The sequence below is a fragment of the Protomyctophum bolini genome, assembly GCF_963924005.1.
Source record: "Protomyctophum bolini genome assembly, chromosome: 18".
NCBI lineage: Eukaryota > Metazoa > Chordata > Actinopteri > Myctophiformes > Myctophidae > Protomyctophum > Protomyctophum bolini.
Window position 1 is genome coordinate 28,128,249 of NC_137879.1, and position 7,144 is coordinate 28,135,392.

Here is a 7,144-nt window from a genome sequence, read left to right on the forward strand (position 1 = left end):
TTCAAACATTTGAAATGGGACATTTCTGCGTAATGAGTACATTTGGTCATTTTTTAAGTGCATTTTGATGCCATACCCTTTTACTTTAGTACATAAAGGTAACATAAGTTGTAACTGTGGCTCAGACACATTCATAAGATTAAGCTAAACTAAATGTCTCTCTGCTGGATGGAAAACTCAAATGTACAAACGTACATGCATACAAAAGTAGCAGATCTACATGCCCATACAGAGCATACAGAGCAACTTTATTTCAACTTTAAAGGGCCACTTCACCCCTTTTGCAACCAGATCTTATTTTAATGATTTTTGAGAAACACTTTCCTGGGGTTTTTGTGTTTTTAGATATTTTTGTATTTCAAAGTGTCCATGGACTCCATGATGTCATGGACACCGGGCTAACTTCCTTCCTGGACTACAATTCCCACAATGCTTTGGTGCACTGCTCCTCCTTGTGGATAGGGGGAGGGCTGTCTTACTGAGACAACATTTAGTCCAGGAAGGAAGTGAGCCCAGTGTTCATGACATCATGGACTCTTTGAAATACTAAAATATCTAAATGCATAAAAACCCCAGGAAAGTGTTTTTTTGTCTCCCAAACATGTTGCTGGTTGCAAAAAAAAAATGCAAGAATTTCCTAAAAGATGTTTTTTCTACAATGTATAAAGTCTGGATAAAGAGTAATGTTGGCGTATGTTTGTGTCTTACAGGTTGATCATGTGACCTTGGTGTCATGCAGTGACCTTGGCTGCAGTCATCAGGAGATAGCTGGTATTGGTAATAGAGTGTCTACTCGGCTGGGCTGAAACTTATAACGGTGTCAACGAACGCTCCCTGAGATTACGAGGCGTATGGTGCTCGGGACGTATTGTGCCATACAACCTACCCGGCTATCTTCAACCGAGCGACGGAAGCCCCCCCACGGTATGTGGCTGTAGTAGAAACTAGGGCTGTGTCACCATTACAACATGTTAAGTTGACCATTCATTGTCATACAAAGGATTGCGATTAACACTTGTAATTGTGTTTGCTGTTGAACATATGAATACGAAGTTTTAATTTCTTTTTTGCTTTTAGGCTTCATAAAAAATGGTTGCACAAGGCAGATTATAGCCCTAGAATGTGTGTAATAATGGTGACACAGCTCTGTCAATGACTGTTATGACTTCCAAAATGTCATCCTGTAGGCCGACAACTAATTTTCTTTTCCCCTGCCATTTCAGAAAGTGATGCTGACTGGAGGTGTGAATGAACTCTATGTTGGTGCCACTGGTGGGTGAACTCTATGCTGTTGCCACTGCTGGGTGAACTCTATGCTGTTGCCACTGCTGGGTGCTGTTAGCAGTACAGTGAAGGTTAGTTAACCGTCTGATTCCTGCTGCTTGTTTAAGTGGGCTACATGCTACCATACCGTAGGTTGTCTTTCGCGCCATGTATAGTTTCACTTAATTTGTGTGTGTATAATGCCAGTCCACATCACCGTTGTGTGATGTTTGTGGAGGCATGTGAAAAAATAAATAAATAAAAAAAACTGAAACTTGAAATTTTGAAAAAAAAAGTTAGCCTCATTTCTCATCATTTTGGACCGTGGGCTATAGCCCATATCGTACGGCATACTATGGCACGCCGTTTATCATCATTTTTGAGGATTTGAAAAAAGTGACAAAATGAAAAAACGATGGGTTATAGCCCATGTTTTTTGAAATTTTGAAAAAAAAAGTTATCCTCGTTTCTCATCATTTTGGACCATGGGCTATAGCCCATACCGTACGGCATACTATGGCACGCCGTTTTTCATCATTTTTGATGATTTGACAAAATTGAAAAAATAAAAAACCGATGGGTTATAGCCCATGTTTTTTGAAATTTTGAAAAAAAAAGTTAGCCTCATTTCTCATCATTTTGGACCGTGGGCTATAGCCCATATCGTACGGCATACTATGGCACGCCGTTTATCATCATTTTTGAGGATTTGAAAAAAATGAAAATATGAAAAAAACGATGGGTTATAGCCCATGTTTTTTGAAATTTTGAAAAAAAAAGTTAGCCTCGTTTCTCATCATTTTGGACCGTGGGCTATAGCCCATATCGTACGGCATACTATGGCACGCCGTTTTTCATCATTTTTGAGGATTTGAAAAAAGTGACAAAATGAAAAAACGATGGGTTATAGCCCATGTTTTTTGAAATTTTGAAAAAAAAAGTTATCCTCGTTTCTCATCATTTTGGACCATGGGCTATAGCCCATACCGTACGGCATACTATGGCACGCCGTTTTTAATCATTTTTGATGATTTGACAAAATTGAAAAAATAAAAAAACGATGGGTTATAGTCCATGTTTTTTGAAATTTTGAAAAAAAAAGTTAGCCTCATTTCTCATCATTTTAGACCGTGGGCTATAGCCCATATCGTACGGCATACTATGGCACGCCGTTTATCATCATTTTTGAGGATTTGAAAAAAGTGACAAAATGAAAAAACGATGGGTTATAGCCCATGTTTTTTGAAATTTTGAAAAAAAAAGTTATCCTCGTTTCTCATCATTTTGGACCATGGGCTATAGCCCATACCGTACGGCATACTATGGCATGCCGTTTTTCATCATTTTTGAGGATTTGAAAAAAGTGACAAAATGAAAAAACGATGGGTTATAGCCCATGTTTTTTGAAATTTTGAAAAAAAAGGTTATCCTCGTTTCTCATCATTTTGGACCATGGGCTATAGCCCATACCGTACGGCATACTATGGCACGCCGTTTTTCATCATTTTTGATGATTTGACAAAATTGAAAAAATAAAAAAACGATGGTTATAGCCCATGTTTTTTGAAATTTTGAAAAAAAAAGTTAGCCTCGTTTCTCATCATTTTGGACCGTGAGCTATAGCCCATACCGTACGGCATACTATAGAAATTTTGAAAAATACTATGGCACGCCGTTTTTCATGAGAAAATTTGTCAATTTGTTCAAATTTTGAATTTGAATTTATTCAGTAGTGATAAAGCAGAGCAGAGTTTACAAACTACTTCCTTGTATTAAAAATATTTAAGCTCCCCAAAAGGTGTAATGGGAAGTCACACGTGCACGTCTATGCAACTGTTTTAGGGCAAAAATTGGAACCCCCATCCATGGCTCAGTTGTTTTCACTGCTTTTATCATGAGCGGTGTAGGGAAATTATCTGTCATGTCTATCTTATTGGTTAAAGTAAAAGCTATTGCCGAATATGGTTATACTGAATCAACTAGGAAATATCAGCATACGCTTGAGTTGCTTTGTTCTGATTAAAGCAGGAAGATGGCAGTGATGGTTGCACTGAAGCAAGAGATACTTTGCATTGAGTGAAAGAGGAAATAACAGCAGGTGTTCATGGCATAAATAAAAACCTTGAATCTTGGCAAAATATAAGATAGGATAACCTTTATTGATTCATTGAAGAAATTGTCAAAGCATATAAATGTACAGTGATAATACTATCGATATACACACCTGTATACTTATTCCTGTGTGGTCCAGGAAATAATGGCAGTGTTTTATAAGCAGAAGGTCCCTGGAACATTTTCACTCTGTATCTAAATGCGATTAGTTGTCACAAATGCACAGATTAAATGTGCAGGGTTTTTTCCCCCCAATTTGTACCTGGCTCTATTGTTTCACTGAAGAGTGCAAGAGAATTGTTGTGTCACAGTGGTAAGATACAGGACTGGAGACTGAGTTCATAGCTCAAATAAACTTTTTGTGCCATTTTAACTCTGCATCTCAATTCTGAGTACTTATAATTGTCACATATATTTTCCACGTGTCTGTGTGGTGCGGAAGATATGGCAGTGATTTAAAACGATTGTCCCTGGTTCAAATCCACCCACAGATGTGTATTTTGAACTCGGGTCTCTCATATCACAGTCAGCAGCGCTAATCTTTTGGATAAACGGCAAGAGCGAGGCCCACTAGGATCCTGACTGGCTATTATACATGTTAGAATATAATATACCACGCTCATGGACACACTAATTATGGTATGAAAATCTACAAGCTCACAATGCAATGCGATGCTTCACTCTAATGTTCTTAACTTTCCCTGCTGCTGTTTTTCAACTCTTTAAGTTGGCTATTTCTCAGAATCCGTATGATTGTTTACTCGAAATGTGACCAACACCACATGAACAAAAACAACGTTGTCTAGTTAGTGTCAATAGTACCCTGTCTTGTTTGAGTCCCAAGGTTCAACTTTATTGTTACCAATACCAACTATCACACGGCACATACACACACGCACACAGACCATTTCCATATTTGCTCTAGAACAGATCTGAAATCTCATTGCAGGTTCTACATGTCATGCAGAACATCCTACTATAATGTCTATAAAACAACCAATGTCGAGTAAAGAGTGCTACAGTACATTGCTTGACAAAAGTAGCGTATTTTCAAGTTTGTAGACTTTGTAGACATGCACAAAGAAAGGTCACTTGAATCAAACTCAGTAGCATCATATGGTATATTTAGAGAGAAAGGAGGGCCTGGGAGGGCAGAGGATTCTACCATCATGGTGTTAAACTAAGTATGCTCAGTTGTATTTTAAGGTCAGCCATTCTTTTAGGTTGGTGTTCACTTTGTATACGTAGTCCAGAACCTAAAAGTACTGTTTTGAGAATCTTAAATTAAAGTTTTTTTTTTTTATGCTGTGTTCTAATATTTCAGGGAATGGCTGGACTGCTGCGTGATGGACGGAGGCATGCTGGCCGCCATGCACAAGAGCTTGCGCCGCCGCAACCACCCCCTGGTCACTCAGATGGTGGAGAAGTTGCTGGACGGGTACCGACATAAACCACCCTCTGGTCACTCAGATGGTGGAGAAGTGGGTACCGACATAAACCACCCCCTGGTCACTCAGATGGTGAAGTGGCTGGACGGGTACCGACATGGCCGCCCCTGCACCTCCCTCTCCCCGACGACGAGAAGGAGTGAGCAAGCGAGCGAGGACGTCGGGGAGGTGAGGGGAAAAGAGTCGGCAGCTCCGGAAACTGCCCTGTGTACCCATGGACACTGGAGGGTCGTTTATTCACTGTCATACGTTGTATCACCTGTTGGAAATGCCAGTCTACGAGCTCACTAAATGCCACGAGTGAGCTTGTAGATTGCCGTCTTCAGTACGTGACACTAGTGGCACAACAAAGTACAAGTCGGGCGTGAGAGACCGAGGCCAGGCCTGATGCTTGTGGCGCTACTCTCAAACACCTCCACCTCGTCCAACAGACTCTGCCGACTGACTGGTGTCTCCTATAAGACCAAGGAGGAGCTGCACGTGATGTGAAGGAGCTCTCTGGTTCCTCCCAAAGTCAACAACTTGAACAACTTCACAAGGACATGGAAGAAACTCCTTGATCTTGAATTACTACACAGAAAGAAAGAGAAAAGTATTGAATTCTTTTGGGGGGGGGGTAGATTATGTTTACCAGCATTAAACTGACCCCCTCTTTTGAAGTAGTCTTGCGATACTCGACAAGAGAAAAGGTACTAGTCTATAGGAAATTATTTTTAATAAACCTGAAGCTAAACCGAAGCTTTATTTTGACAGTTTCCTTTGCTTAAAGTTTACAGTAGAGCCCCTCTGTGCAAATAACTTGTGGTTGCATTGTATTTATTGTTTTAGGAGAGTTGATGTGCAGATGCATCCACCATATATTTTGCCCCATTGTGTTTCTTTTATTCATTCTTGAAGATTCTTTCATTGCTCTGAAGAGGAAGAACTGCTGCACAAGTTTACTGACCTATTCTTGTGTAATGTAGTTAGCTCATTTGGGTCTTGAAGGTGGATTTATACTTTGTAAGATGCTGCGTGAGCTTGTAGATCTGTTATTTTCATGGGTGTGCTAAAATGTACTTGTAATGTAATCCTTTCTTTGGTGCTGTTCGCAATGGTTTTGTGTCATTATATGACTGACTGCTGCATGCCAGGAACAGATTTTAGCTTGGGTTTTGGGCATGTTAAACCTTCTACTGGTGATGGTTGTTAATTGAAGGCAGATTGAAAAAAATGAAAAAAAAACGATTGGTTATAGCCCATGTTTTTTGAAATTTTGAAAAAAAAAAGGTTATCCTCGTTTCTCATCATTTTGGACCATGGGCTATAGCCTATATCGTACGGCATACTATAGCGTGCCGTTTTTCATCATTTTTGATGATTTGACAAAAATGAAAAAAACGATGGGTTATACGATCAGTCTATTTTGAGCTGACTGTAGCTTTGTTTTAAAAGACTTAATCAAGCCCTCGAACCACGATGTACACGCAAAATCAAAGTGGCACAGGATAAGGGAGTTGGCCACCACTAATTTTGTCTCCCTATCCATGTATCTTGCTGTTCGAGCTAGAAACTTAGTCAGTCCGGAGACCTTGTTTAGCACCTTGCTGGCCATACTTCACTTTCAACAAAACTGTAAGCAAAGACATAAAAAATGCACCTGTAGAACAGAACAAGGATTTTCTAGCAGTTCAGTTTCTGAAAATTTGTTCGAAGTTCAAGTTACAAACTATTCCATTTTCTCCCACAGAAGGTTCCAGAGCCCATGAGGAAACCACATTTTGCCATCCTGATTGAAGCGCCCATGGACGCCCCCAGAGCACTCCAGAGGAACAACGCCCCCAGAGCGTTCCAGAGCAGGGCAAGTAATAGTACTTAAGTTACATTGTGTCATTAGAGCAGCCATCGTCTTCCTGTGTTCCTGGCATTAAAGGACATGTACCATGTCTCATTCTTCCATTGTATGGCTTTTGCCTACTTTCTGTATCATTGCCTAGAAGCAGTGTTGGGAAAGTTCTTTTTTTTTAGGAACTAGTTCAGTTCACAGTTCAACATTTTTAAAATGAACTAGTTCCGTTCATAGTTCATCATTAAAAAATTTGAACTAAAGTTCATCGTTTGAAAAATGAACTATTATAGTTCTTTTTCGTTCTTTTTTTTGCTTTAATTTTTACATTTTACAAAAATTGCTCTTTTGCAATGTGAAATGCCACCGAATTATCTTTCCTTCTCTATATGGGCTTTTGCATGCTTTTATTGTGAAGGCAAAAGTTCTGAATGTTCTCAGAGCCTGCATCTCCGCATGCTGGGGTTGGCTGATCTACAAGCTCACAACGTGTCCG

General features: G+C 39.7%; 1 long non-coding RNA gene across 1 annotated transcript; it reads left to right on the forward strand.

The window, feature by feature from the left end:
• The first annotated feature begins 801 nt into the window (after positions 1 to 801).
• On the forward strand, positions 802 to 6,663 carry LOC308332611. The gene is made up of 4 exons (XR_013965727.1): positions 802 to 924; positions 1,224 to 1,355; positions 4,700 to 5,512; positions 6,553 to 6,663. It is a non-coding gene; the product is annotated as an uncharacterized lncRNA (long non-coding RNA).
• The last annotated feature ends 481 nt before the right edge of the window (positions 6,664 to 7,144 follow it).